The sequence below is a fragment of the Haemaphysalis longicornis genome, unplaced genomic scaffold (genome assembly GCF_048455015.1).
Source record: "Haemaphysalis longicornis isolate Haplotype H1 unplaced genomic scaffold, Haemaphysalis longicornis Haplotype H1 scaffold_4, whole genome shotgun sequence".
NCBI classification, from domain to species: domain Eukaryota; kingdom Metazoa; phylum Arthropoda; class Arachnida; order Ixodida; family Ixodidae; genus Haemaphysalis; species Haemaphysalis longicornis.
In genome coordinates this window covers 84,589,814-84,604,656 of record NW_027526361.1, presented here as the reverse complement: position 1 = coordinate 84,604,656, position 14,843 = coordinate 84,589,814, and the positions used below count along the sequence as shown (strand labels likewise).

Below are 14,843 nucleotides of genomic sequence, written 5' to 3'. Positions count from 1 at the left end.
GCAACGCAGGCGAGAAAGCGCGCTGTAGTGGAGGGCTCCGGATTAATTGTGACCACCTCTTGATTTTTAAATTCCGCTGAAATCTCGCACGCACGTTCGTTTTAGCTTTTCGAATCCATCAAAAAAGCCGCCGCCGCGGCCGGGAATCAAACTCGCGTGAATGAATGAATGCATTTATCGTCAAAATGAAAAGGAAAGACCACCAGCAGGCGTAGTTTGTCTCACCTAAGGGTGGACACCGGAACGCATGCTGGATTGCGGGTGTGGGAAATGGGGAATTCACACTTGTACAGGAACGGGAGTAGAGAGAGAAGAGGAGGATACATATATACATATATACAGGAGCCCGCGTCCTCGTGCGCAGCCCATCTTAGTCCAACCTGTAACTGTATAAATAATAAATGTTCACCTAAAAATCACAGAACCGATATTGTATGGGCTTTCAACGTGCAGAAACGGGGGCTTTTACGAACGCCTAGTATGAACAAAAACCGTTAAATTTAAAATTCATGCGGAACGTATGCGTCTTTTATTTACGACGTCAGCGGGCAGTGTTAAAATATCTAACTTGGCTCCGCAACGGGTTCTCTTTTGTGTAACAATTTTCTACTCTTTTTTCTTTTTTCTCCTGCTTTACGGCCACCCACGGGAATTCTTTGAATATTTTCGAACTCCTCGCAAGGAAGGCAGCATATTAAGACAGCCGGGTGGTCCACAAGGGCAATGAACGGCTTTATAAAAATACCCTTACAAAAATGGTTATTGAGATTGAATTGAAAGTCAATTGACTTTACTCAGTACATTGTGTTGACAGTCAATTGACTTTGAATAGAAATTTTGTATTGAGTTCTCGTTGAAAATTGGCCGCCGCGTTTCAATTGAAACTCAACGCTGAGTTTCAATTGAAAGTCTATGACTATAGTCAACATGTCTGTTGATTTTCAATTGACTTTCTGTTGAGTCTCAATACACTTTTCCTGTTGAGTTCCTGTTGTGACGTGTCAATTGAAAGTCTATTGAGAAAAGTCTGTTGAGTTCCAGTTGAGTCTGTGTTGACTCTCTATTCATTCTCCTGTTGAGTTCCTGTTGAGAAATGTCAAATGAAAACCTACTGAGCATATTCAAGACAGCCCGTTTGATTTCCTGTTAGTTTTTTGTCAAGTTATTTCAACAATTGCATAGTAATGTCCAGTTAACTGTACTAAATATATACTAAGTCTGCTTCAATATTGCAAAAACATTCTAAAAACTGTCGTCAAGGTGTCCAATGAGCAGGCGAAATAGTGAGGTGTTGCATGGCAAAGCTTGCTTTATTGCTCACGAAAGCATCACGGGAGGGCTGGAGCCTCGCAGGGTCCACTTGCCTACTTGACTGTGTAGCCTGCAAAATACAAGAAACAGACTTGTTTGTTTGCACCAGTCAAGTACGAAATGATGATTGCATCCCTTCTCATTAAGCATGCTGGTTTAAGTACCTGGCTATTTTAAAAGTTACCTGGCTTGTATGTTTGGAAAGCAGGGAGATAGCAGTTCAACAAATGCATAAGCTTTCCTCAGATTTTAATGCCGTAAGCCAAGCTAGCCGCATCAATTAATTCTACAATTGGTAGGGAGTGGAATGCCTTTAGTTGAATGCCTTCCGCATTAAGGCGCCTGAAATCTACAGGAACGACTATGTTTCAAGGCGGCAGGGAGCCAAAAAATCACCCGCATGGGTCCGTAATCGTGTCTTCCACATCTTTCAGGCCCAAAAGAAATCCAAATAGGCCTATAAAGACTGGTAGAGCCACTACCTGACAGGAGAAACCCCAAACCTGTGCAAAAGCATACCTGTCAACCTGTGGATTTTGTTTTTTGAAATTTTAATGCTTGAAATCTCGTAAAACAAAATTAGAAAATTGTCAACTTGCATGAACTTGTTTACAAAACAAGCCTTGATTAAAAAAAACTAGGATCATATGGTACTGTAATCTAAAGTTACTACATCAGGCAATCATCGCAAATGGCTTTATGAATGGATGAGCACATAATACTTTGTGCTTACCGACTAGTGGAAAAAAATACATGAACCGTGATGGAAAAAAAAACGTGGCAAAAAGAACGTGACAGGAAAAATACATAACTTGAATTTCGCAGTCTTTTACACTCTTGTAACGCTGAAGTATGGTGTGTGCCTTGCAGTACGTTTACCAAACAAGTAGCACTAAGCAGCAGCTTAAAGGGATCATATGAGACATGGGTATATCCACATTTTTGCCTTCATCATAACAATGCCAGAGGGGTATACCAGTATAACAAGGCCGTCTAATGCCAGTTTACACACAAGGAGAACACGAAACAGTTTTGTTTGGTGAGGGGAAAAACATCAGTTTCTGTAAATGAGAAATAATTTAAAAGCTTGTATCCCTTTGCTTGGCGAGATTTTCTATACACTAGCAGCACTAAAACAGTATAGTGATACCATGCCGACCAATCATTTGGGTAATTCCTAGAGGCAGAACATCTGTCAAAACAGATTGACTAAGCCCTCGCGCAATGCCGGTGTAGCATCAGTCAGTGGCACGTCTGATGCCACATTCAGCCAAAATGTTATTCAGTGATTTTGCTATTACTCACACCACATTCAGCCCAACTTATTCAAAACTGCTCCGAGAAAGGCAGTCAGCAGGTTGTGATTAGAAGCAATGGCAAATTTCAATTTACGCTAGCAAGTCGAGCAAGTGCTTAAGTCAAAACTGGTATTCATCAGTTTGAAAGTTTGACGCCTGTGCATGTTCTAGCGCAAGCTGCCTAGCACCTGTGACAAAAATTGGCAAATGAGAAATTCACGGAAAGATACATGGAGAGAATTGGCACTTAGTGGTAAAAGACTAATATATGACAACAGTGTGCAGTCTGTTTCCAACTACTACTAACGCAGCAGGTTTTTTTCTGCATTGGTTTTAAAGCCAAAGTGTCTGCTTGCCTTTAGGGTGCCGAGGTAACACATCAGACTTGTGTAAAGATGTTTTGGGTTTAAACCCTACCTTCTGCGGATACATAGTCTCTATTTTCCAAAAGCAATCAATGAATTTGTTATATTCTTGGGCATTATTTTTTTAGCTGGGATGAAATACGGTTTAGGCCACATTTGTCACTGCTCTGCACTCAGGGAACGCTCTTTCTCCAAGCAATCGTTCAAATTATACGCAAATATATTGCTGGCTGCCAGCACTTTAGCTTGCAAGTATATTTTACCGCCATGTCTCCTAACTGGTTGAACACACTATCCTGTTTGTGACTGGTAGATCTGCCTCTCAGCCTAGCGCTGTCAGGTGTGCTTGCATGGCACAGTATTCGTGCGTTTGTTATTGATCCGACAGGCACTTGTTCGATTCAACCTCTTTCATTTTTTTTTCATTTTCGTTAACTTCGTTCGTCAAACATTTTATTTATCTTCATCATGGTGTTCTTTCTTTTTTTATGACACTTCGTACTAGGTAATTCATGGCTGCTGCTCCGTTCTGTAGCGGCACTGCATCTGGGATTTTATTCCTTCGTCAATTGCCTTCAAAGATTTTGTTAGATCTTTAGCTTAAGATACATACAAATATAGAACACGCGAAAGCAATACAGCAGCGCGGAAGACAATAAAACACTGATTGATGTCAAAATGTTGTGTGCCGGTACAATAGCCTCCCCCTTCAATTTGTTACACTTACGTACAGTATTTTTGCAAGGCTGAAGTGAAATCATACCCTTTAGGTCGATCTGGAGACGGCGGGAATAAAAACACTGTTCATATACCGAAAAATAACCAAGTCGTGAGTATCGCCATTCAGGAAGGTCTGCACAACATTTGTCATGATGAAATGTACAGTGTGTCAGGCTTGTCTAGGGCAAGCGAGCGCACGGCTCCGGGGCGTGCTGGCGACATCTGCTGATAACTGCTGGGTTAGAGATAGCTTGCCATTGCGCGTGCGCGGATCTCGGACAGGGTCGGGCCGGTCGTCATTTCGCATGGGCCACTGTTATTTGCAGACGCCACCACCCACGAGGGGCACTGGTCTTCCCCAGTGCCAGCCATGAGCGGTGACAGGCCAGATAGACGCGCCGTTTGACGCGTTTATCGCAGGCAGTTACGTAATCGCATAAAGCAACGAGCGCCAATCTTCTGCATCTCAAGCGCACCAAACGGAAAGCACGCAACAAGAATTCACTGCAGGGATTTCGGTCGAACCTGTTGTGCGATTACGTAAGTCCCTGGGGTGATAATGCACCGCGTCAAATAACGCACTGATCTCCGGCGTCACCGCTCACGGCTGGCACGAAGAAAAGAAGCACCCGTTGCGGGTGGTGGTGTCTCCAAATTTTATAGGCCAAAGCTGAACGACGACCGGCCAGGGCCTGTCCGAGATCCACGCACGCGCAATGGCAAGCTATCTCTAACCCAGCAGCTATCAGCAGATGTCGCCAGCATGCTCCGAAGCCGCGTGCTCGCTTGCCCTTGACAAGCCTGACGCGCACTGCACAGGAGCGCTCGGAAAGAATGAACTTACCTTATAACAACGTCGCTCCCAGCGGGGCTCCCAGCATGGTGAAATTGACGGATTCCAAAGCGTGGCTAACAGGGATGGTAACACCTCACTTCGCAAGCTTCTTCACCGTACGATCACAGCGCACAAACACAACACGACACACAAAGGATGTTCACCGGGGGTAGAAGAGCGCATACGATGGCTTTTCCTTCAATAAATTCGATGTATCGCCAGCTGCACTGCAATGTCTGACCTTCGATGCTGGTTGAAAAGATTCGCACACGGCACATAAATCGCCAACAACACGAGGAAAGCTATAAATTTGCACAGAACAGCGAGAACGACCGCACGACCGCACCACGCCGGACCCCGCACATCCGGGATTGCGACCAAGCGACATTGGCTTGGTTTCAAGTCGGTTTGCGATGGCTATTCCACAGCTACGCATTCTTGTGAAAACTGAGCGTGAAAACATTGACACGAGATATCAAAAAAACCTACGGCGGCTTGTGAGTCCTATGTTAATATTTACAATAATTTTTTATAGAATTATTACCAACCCCTCTAGCAGCAGTAATAATATTATATTGCAGATAACCGAACTCCGCCGAGGTCGCAATGTTGGCTGTCAGCGCCACTGGCGGCAGTGGCAACGCCGCATACTAGACATTCGTGACAGCGCGGTCACTTCAGCTTAGCGTGGGAGGGTGCCAGAGGAACCAAAAGAACTGGTTATCGCCGGGTGTGGAGGTGGATGGCACGTCTTTTGTGTCCGGGCGCCCGCTTCGGCGAACTGCAGCAGGAGAGAGGACGGAAGAATTCTGGAAAGTCCAATCTTTGAAAACAGCTTCAAAGTTCTTGATCTGCTTGCGGGCGCAAGATATTTGCTAGGCGCTTGTGTTTGAGAAACGTAGTCCGCGGACGTGTTGACATCGTTAGCGAGAGAGCGGTTCGGAGTGTAACAAGCGGCACGCCAGCCCACTAATTTGTTCGGTTTCTCTTTTTTTTTTTTTTTTTTTTGTAGTGGCGTGAAGCAGTGTCAGGCTCGTTCTTTCTTTTTGTGACCCTGTGCAGTAAAGATGAGTTGTTAATCAGCGCTTCAGTTTGTCTTTCTTCATTGTTTTCTTCGTTTGTTCGTTCGTTCAGTTCGTGTGAGCGGCGGCGCCTTGGACTGGCGTACGGAGTTCTTTTGCAGTGAAAGAACTGTTTTCACCTGTTTTAATAGAGCGTAGATGCGCGTTTGCTCCTTGTGGAATTCTCTGCATTCCACATTGCTGTTCTACTGTTGTTATCATAGACAGTTCACGGTATCCTCAAGGAAAGTTATGTATGACGGGGAATAGAACTCGCGTCCTTGGGCTCAGACCACGGCGGGGTGCGCGAGTGATAACTGGAGTAATGAAGTTCACGAGTGAACGACGATGAGGCCAAGCCTGCGTTCGGTTGTTTTAAAAGGTCGCTGTGTACAAAAATTTAATTGTTCTTTTTTCGAAGTTTAGGGATTTACACCAAAGTTTTGCTGTTTTTTTTTTAGTATTTATAGGCACAATTTCGTCACTGGAATATTCTTGTGCGTTTGGGTTTGTGAGATAAGTATTCATTTCTGCAAAACAGCGCTGTTAGTATCGTGCCTCCACAGAAAAACACTGAATCATCGCACTAGGATGCGATGTCACATATGCCTTTTGTAGATGTAGCAGATTGAATCGCATTTTAAATGTACCTCCTCCCCACCTACCTTCCCGGAACACAAGGTATCACAGCATTGTATGTGTGAAAAGAGGTAGGGGGAGTGACGACTTTTTTTTGTCCCCAGCACTGGGACCCGAGATGTGTAGCCTCCCCCCCCCCCCCGCCTTTCCGTTTTTTCCCGGCGAGATATGCATGCTTCATGATTCCGCTCCAACTTTCCCGGAAGACTGACTTCGAATATGTCCACTGCCGCTAAAGCGGAAGCTTAGCAGCAGTAGTGGAGATTGCTCACTCATTATGTCAATGCGTGCTAAGGTATAAAGAAGAAAATGCGCTGCTATAGCAAGGAAACGATTCCGCGGGAGTCACGTGCCAGAAGAGATGAGTCACTAGAGTTTTGTCAATGTTTATTTCCATTGTTTTGTGCAAAGCATGTTGCGGCAGTATTTGAGGAAATGCAGTCAAAAATTGTCCAATATAATTTATTTCCCCACTTAGCAGGTATAATTATTATTTGGGCGAAGATGCTGCCAGGCGTTGCGCTGCTGAGCACGAGGTCGCGGGTTCGATTCCCGGGCGCGGCGGCCGCTTTTCTGATGGAGGCGAAAAGCAAAAACGCCCGTGTGTGCGAGATTTCGGCGCACGTTAAAGATCCCCAGGTGGTCAAAATTAATCCGGAGCCCTCCACTACGGCGCGCCTCATCGTCTGCGTTGCGTCGGCGCGTTAAACCCTACAATCAATCAATCAATCGAAGATGCTGCTGGTAAAGGCTACTGGCCTAAGGAGTTTTATCAGCTTTGAAAATTAAGCTCGAACCATAAAACATGGACAAAAAAGGACACTGGTATATATTTAAACAACGTAGCACCAACTAGCTCGACTCTCAATTTTACTTGATTTTTGTCAGTAGAAACTCTATTGAGTTTCAATTAAACGAAGTCATTTGATATTCTGTTGAGTTTTGTCCATTGAAACCTTGTTGACTTTTTATTGACTGCACTCAATAGAAATTTAATGTATAATAAAAAAACATAAAAGTAACCTAGTAGTCTTAATTCAGCAGACACAGTGGGCAGCGCTGAAAAAAAATAGCCCTTCAAAGTGTACGTTTCAGCCTGATGAGTTTTGTCAATTGGTTCTCCAAAGAGTTTCAATAGACTGGTGTCAATTGCTTTTGTATTGCGTTTTCTCAATACAAATCCTTTTGAGTTTCTACTGACACATCTCAATAGCCAATTGAGTTTGAATTAAGTTTCTGTTGATTCAATTAAAACTCAACAGGAAAAGAATTGAAACTCAAAATCCATTTTTGTAAGGGTATTAAACTACAACCTATAAATATTTTCATTTTATGTTAAACTGTGATATACTACGCATTCTTGGGCGTTCCTCTATGCATTTGAGGCCACAAAGCCAAGCTTCCCAACAATCGATATTGCAACCGCGGGAAAATTTAAACTGGAAACAAGAAAACCTTTATGCTTCAAATCTTCGGACAAAAGGGTACGTTTGGTACGGAACAGGTTTTTGGTGCATCGAAGGCGAATAAATCGAATTCCCAAGAAAGCCCAAGGGTTCTGCACAAATTAAAACGAAGATACCAAGATAACCTGCTAACTAGTGCTGTCAGTCATGAGAGGACTGGAATTTCAATGATTCTAGTTATCTGCAAGGAATGACCGGTTGCTTTTAAATATAAAGATTTATTTCTACATTACAGCTGATAGGGAATCCGGCGGGCTCTACGCTGCGTCCGATAGCAAAACCAGCAGCGTCGAGAGAGAGAAAGGGAGCAAAGCACAAGGGATCGTCATTTTGTCCACATGGAGCCTAGCCTTCTGCCGGGCTTAGCGGCTAATATATACTATTGCCACGACCTTCTTAACAATTTCACTGAGAATTAAATGTTCGCGAACGCTGCACAGACTATCTACAGAAAGAGGGAGTAGCAGAACATACAGACAGGGCTGATGCCGCAATCGTTGCGGTGCTTAAGGTTTTGTCGAATTCCTTTCAGGAGGGTATCAAAAACTCGGTATCTATGCAGGTACAAGTAGACATCATCTTCTACACGCAATTCTCGTGGATGTTGATGTGGGCTTCAAACAAATGGTTCAATGAGTCCATAAAGGCAAAATTTGGCGTAAACGTGGCAAGCGTTGTTTTAGTTCCACACACTTAGTATGTATACGCACTTTGGAATTCGCCGTTATCAACATTTGAGACTTAGTAGAAAGAGAAAAAATGAGCGCTCCATGCACGTGGCGAAGGAAGGATCGCCACAGACAGTGATTTGTTCACTGGTACCATTTTTTTCCTGCTGAATTTCCCTATGAATTTATGGACGTTCATGAAGGGTGAACGTGCACGTGGTGCGAGTGAATAAACCTTCAGCTTTCTTCCCGAATCTTTATGCGGGGTACGTGCCGCATATGTTTATTTCATCAGTAAATTCTTAATTATCCTCGGCTATAGGTATTTTTTAACTATAGCATTTGTATCTATGGAAATTACACACCGATTTCTGTTCCCACCAACACCCACGCCATGAAGGCAAAATAAATAAATCACTTGAAGCGGGCTCTTTAATAGTTCACAAATGTCCACGACCGTTGTGCGGTTGTCTGCATTGTAGCCCACAGGAATATTTCAAGTAAAGGAAAAATAAAAGGTGCCCTATAATGGGAAAGGTTTTTTGCAGTAAAATCTATTCATAATGTCAGTGAGAGAGCATACTGACTCACCTTAAATAGAAAAATACAAGAAAACTCCAGCCGCAAGGATGTTTTGTTTAAAACATTTTCTTTCATTTCGAATACGCAAATTTGTGCCCTTCCTTGGGCCCTACACCCGTAACGACGAGGGGTTTCCGCGCGAAATCTTGACGTTTTGGTGGCGGGCCGGATTTCTGTATCCCATGTATTTCGTTCCCTGTAAGGAACTGTTTGCTGATGACTTTCCTGGTTTGGCAGTGAGTCTCACGGTTATAGATATTAAACTGGGAATTTAAACTAGGCAAGGTGACAAATAACAGTATTATTAATGGGGTCCTGAACCAACGGCGTAACGAAAATAATATACATTTGTAAACGAACAAGACGCCCTCAACAATATCTTTTCCGATCGATAAATAGGAAAGCGTATAGCAAAAAAAGCACGCACACACAAAGTAATCTCGCCAAATATACATTTATCTTCGTTGATCAAATATTTTCAGTTTTTATTGTTTTAATATAATGCCGGCCAATATCCTGACGTTCTAACGGAATTTAAAATATTTTCATACAGAAAATCTCGCACACGCACTGCACTAATAAAAACTTGGCAGTTTTTACAAAACCTCCGAATAAGATTTGATTGGCATTCAGGTAATTTGACTGTCAAAAATAAAATTTGTTTATGTGGTATGTGTAGCTGACCGTCTTGTCACCAGTATCGCTATTATTGGAGGTTATGGGAGGCCCCGTCACGTTAACGCTTTGTTCAGTTGCTAACAAGAGGTATACGCTGCAGTCACTACTATTTTTACTTCATTGAATGTCATTCTCAGCAATTCAGGCAGCATATTCAACTAAAGGCACTTCGGGGGGGAGACAAAACAAAAATTGGTATTTTTGTGTAGCGCCCTTTACCGAAATATGTAACAAGAACTCTCAAACCGAAAGAACCCTGCCAAGTAGTAATCCCACTCACCAATGTTTTTCTTACGCAAGTAACGTTTTGTTTCTTAACCTATATTTACGCGATATAAGTATTAGAAAATTCAATGCGCAGACTGGACGAGCATTTTAATACAAATGTCATTCGTCCTTTGTGTGCCTGGCATAATATTTCTATTAGCACAGCTAGTTAAAGCAGGCTGTAGATCAACAAAATTGTATTAATAAGGTTTTTCCAGAGTCCACAAAATGACAGCTGGTGTCTTCTTGGAACCGGATGGTTTTGCAATAGGTAAATGTTTTCGCTGCCCTGCGACAATGTTTTCTTTAATAACTTCTATCGTACCTGACAGAAAAGCTTGCTTATACGGTGCATGACCTTTACACTATAATCTGGCGGACCAACAACGGGGCGATACATAACTGCATTTCCAAAAAAAATTTGGAATCATTTCACTATGTGAAGGTAGATGACCAGTGAAGCTTTTTAGCACATGATATCGACGTGGCAAACAATGTACGCGAAAAGTATGGGTAAATGTATTTCTCCCGAGCGTTGACGGCTCCATCGCAAAATAAGAGTTTTGAGTCTCGGATGTGATACCCACATAGAATTTCAGCCATAAGTTTTGTTAGGGTTGAACGCGGTTAAACCGACATTGCCGAGTGATTACCTGAGTCTGGAGCAGCGGCTGCCAGACTGCCGCTTATGTAGCAAACACTACAGCATCTGCAATTGCACCTGTTTGGCACCGCCGGTGCGAACGTGCGGTGAACTGTGCAGTGAACGAGCAGAGTGCAGAGTGAAGCCCAAACTTGCCAGCAACAAATAGACGCTCGCTAATAGGAACATTCATATTGGTGAAAATTAATAACTAAAGCTTTTGCATTGTTGTTCAAGCATGCAATTGGCGGTCGCTGTAAAAAATATAAGAGCGCATTCTTTGAGGGCGTATCGTATTTGCTTTTATTTGTTCAGTCAAGACGACAGCGGTCGTAATGATCAATTTCTCTCTCTTTTTTGTCAAGGCTGAATCATGCTTTAAAATAAATATGATCCCGAAATTGTAATTCTGTGAATTCGAACATTTTCCAGTTGTAACATTGCGTTCGTGCCGGTAAATGTTATTGATATAATTGGCAGGGAGGACGTGACAAGCTTGTTCTCGTTAATAGTCGACTTTCTTTTATTCTGTCTTTTATGGAATTGTCTTCTTGCCAATGCAACTCGCCTACGATGTTCGCAATCTTTTTCTACGTGCGGATGACGAAGAAATTAAGTAGTAAAACAGCGCTACGTAATATCGTCACGCAGCCTAGCACGACGCAAGTTTCTTCACTTAACAAACGTTTATTGGAGCCAACTTGGGTTCCGCTAAGAACTAAAAATACACAATCGGCGAGCGAGCAGCGAACTAAGTGACGTACGCACGCGAGTGTCGGCGAATCGAATGCCGCAGAGTTTGCCTTTCGAGAATTCATCTTCCAGCGCATGAATCCTTTCAGAACCATCGTGCCAGATCTGGAGCATTGGCGACCTCAGACGAACATTCTAATTCAAGGATGACAGAGCAATATTTTGCTCCATTATTCGCTTTACTAGCTTGAAACGTTGTTCGGGACTGTAGATAAAATATGGCATGTGCAGCTTTCCCGCCCATGGCAGTCCTTTCAACAGTGATTACTCTGCACTTTTTTAGCGAAATGAAAAGTTCTTTTGCACAGATAATATTTGGGGTGAATACTTGCTTTGTGCACAGTTTGAAGTCGCGCACGTTGCGCGACTGGGTTCCTGAGCCATGGGAACTATCCCATAGAAATGCATGGGGAGTTAGATTTGACAGCGAATTACACAAACAAATATTCAGAAACCTGAAATCTTCTTCTAGCGTTTTAATCTTCACGTTGACTTCTAGCTTTTTGCCAAATATCATTTTCCTAAAGTGGATTCTCTAGGTTCCCGAGAGGATGTAATTTTGAGCGAGAAAGCTGGGTATGACAAATTGTTAGCAAACTGTTCTGAAGATACCAAACTTTGGAATCCAATAATTTTCTGTTCATCACTACCTCTTCATCGTGTTCTAAGACAACAGAGTGCAGAGGTCACTGACTTATGAGCAATTAGTTGGTCACTGGTTGCCCACAAGTGAACAATCAGTGAACCGCCTATCAGTAAAGCGTGGGTTACAAGTGGTAAAGAAAGTAGCTTCCCGTTGCCAAAAATCGCGGAAGAGAGCCGTAGAACTGATTAAAATCTAGCCTCATGTCGGCAAGAAGCTAATCCAGGCGGCGACAACCACTTGGGTTTACATATTGTGATCACGATACAGGATTAACAGTTTCCAAATAGGTCGCTGCTCTTCACTCAGCCCGCCTAGAAGACCAAAGTTCTGTATTTTGATTTCGTTTTTTTGTCGAGAGCATAATTTTTGAGGCTGCTTTACAATTATATCCGAAGGTGTTCAGTCTTTCTAGTGGCTCAAACTAGCCGTATTCTGCCATTTTTTTCTAACTTCATGGTAGAACTGTGATTTCTTTGGTTTTGTTAGTATTGACTTTAGTGACTACATAGTGTGCCTTAGGTCATCCAAGCAAGGTGTGGCAGAGGTCCTGCCGCTTCGGAACGCCGACAAAAACACGGTGGTAGTGCATATCCCTTGCAAGAAACCATAGAGACAACAGCGGCAGTACGCGTATCCTCCTCAAGCGCTATCGAGGCTTCCAAGCGCGATCGAACAAAAGCAGCGGTACTCTCGTCCCCGCTCAGTATGGCACAGAAGGTGACAACTTCAACTAACGCCACAAATTGTGTCAAATAGCTTGACCCAAGCGAGCGTGCGGTAACATTTACATAGTTACGTATACCAACGGCCGCGCGTAGTTACCAGACGTAGTTACCAGATTGTTAGCACCATCTGGCGTGCACGAATGCAACCGGTGCAACTTCTCGATCGCGATTGAAACGTGCCGTGTAGCAGCGGGAGCAACGTTACTAAAATAAGCTGAGCGGGAGTGCGTCGAGCACATTCGAAAACTCGATCGCGATTTACTTCAATCGCGATTGCGCGTGTCTGCGCGTTGCCGCCGAACGACGCCGACGCTCGCGCAACGCGTGATTTCGCGTCCATGTGGTTAGGACTTTATCCTTTTCGTACCTATACGTTCCGGAAAGCACTCTCATTAACGTAAAGACAAAAATTTGTTTTGGTCTTTTGTGGTCGCGCTGCTTCGCGGCGGTCGATGGTTTCGCTCCGTGCGCGAACATGACGTACGCGCTGGGAGGCTGAAGCACAAAGTATATATACCTTTGCATACCTGTTATCGCTTCTCACTCTACGCACTCTCCTGCAAGCCTGCAGACGCTCGTCTTCCATCCTGTTCCTAGTTAAGCTAGCGGTGGGCGCGGTGTTCTAAGTGCGCGCGCAGGCGGACGCTTTTTCACGTACATGTGGTCATAGTTTACGTTCCTGAAAGATAACATCTCGATCATTACAGCGAAGACGAAAATGTTTTTTTTTAATCTTCGGTGGCCTTTTGGATTCCGTACCGAAGCAGAGAACGTTTGCTCCCAATCGGTCGAAAGCACACGCGTACGTCGTTCGCTCATCTGCTGTTAACATCAGCGAGCGTGTTGATCCGTTTTTATAATTGTGTCATTACCGTCAAATCTGAACAAAATTAGATATGATGATGAACTAAGACGCACTTATCACAACGGTACTTGCTACTGGATTTAACCTTGAAGTTATGTACCCACTGCAGCTTCATGAAATCAAAGGGTGAGCAAAGCAAATTTCGGGGCTGCCTTGACACTGAGGGTACCGTCGAACGTCACTTGTAGGTTAAACGGCAAGGCACTCTGGCCCCCTTTGTTTGCATTGAAAAAAAAAAGGAAAAGCCGGTGAAACCCTCATTGCAAAAAAACGAGGTTTTGCCAAGATTCGAACCATGGACTTTGAGAACAAAACGCCACCAGACAAGCGCGCAACCGCTCGACCACGCCAGGAAAAGACGCGGGTCCCAAGAATTTGGTACCCTAACAGAGGCTGCCAACAAATATTATCGAGTGCTTTGCTTTGGTCATGTTTGAGAGATTTGAGCCGATGTAACGCTTGTTCCTTACGCACCCATCTTGGATCCGAGGGCAGTTATGCTATTACTACAAGCGATACGTAACCACAGCCCCCTTATTTGAGTCAAGAAAAGCTATCGCAAAACCTCGGTCTTCCCTACGCAAGCCATGGTAGCAACGAATGGAATGGAATGCGCCGCTAGCATTCTGGCGTTGATAAGGCTTGATCGTCACGCACCAATCTGCAACCAAGCCCCATCATGCTAATACTACAAATGACGTAGCCAGAGCTCCTTTATTTAACACAAAAAAAGCTATCGCAAATACCCGATCTCCCCGATGAAAACCAAACAACCCACAAATGAATGAGCGCTTTCGAACAGAAATGGCTTGCAATTTGTCTCAAGGCAGCCGATAACCGCAAATTAAAAAGAAATCGATTCTCTCCTGCTGAAAGGAATGATCCCAAAGCACGACAAGGACGTAAAACCCGACGGCTGCTGCCAGCTTTCCACTGCTCTCTCAAGCTGCGTCGACGCCGATATCTGGCGAGCGTAGACATCGGCGTTGCTCGCGCGTCGGCTCGCGTCGCCACGCGAGAAAACACCGAAAGTACGCTGCACGTAGTTGTGCCTTTAACTTCTACTAAATGTGCGTCAGCTCCCCAGCGCCGCAGCCCCAGCCTCGCGCACGGAGCGAAACCACCGGCCCCCACCCAAAACGAGAAAAATAAAATCCACGTCGCATGAAGTCGCGCAAGAAGAGAAAGTGACGTCAAGCTGTGACGTCACCCTTTGAAGGGTGTGTTGTCCGCCTGGGCCCCTACAGGATATGGTTTGGGAATACGCCTCCCGGCGAAAGTGAGCAACAAGGTAACGGGAGTTCAGCAAAGGGAAGAAACA

At 44.2% G+C, this 14,843-nt stretch overlaps 1 long non-coding RNA gene across 1 annotated transcript; it reads right to left on the bottom strand.

The window, feature by feature from the left end:
* Positions 1-1,284: 1,284 nt before the first annotated feature.
* On the bottom strand, positions 1,285-4,926 carry LOC144178943 (uncharacterized). Its single transcript, XR_013324105.1, has 2 exons — positions 4,539-4,926; positions 1,285-1,381 (listed from the first exon to the last, which is right to left on the bottom strand). It is a non-coding gene; the product is annotated as an uncharacterized LOC144178943 (long non-coding RNA).
* Positions 4,927-14,843: the final 9,917 nt, after the last annotated feature.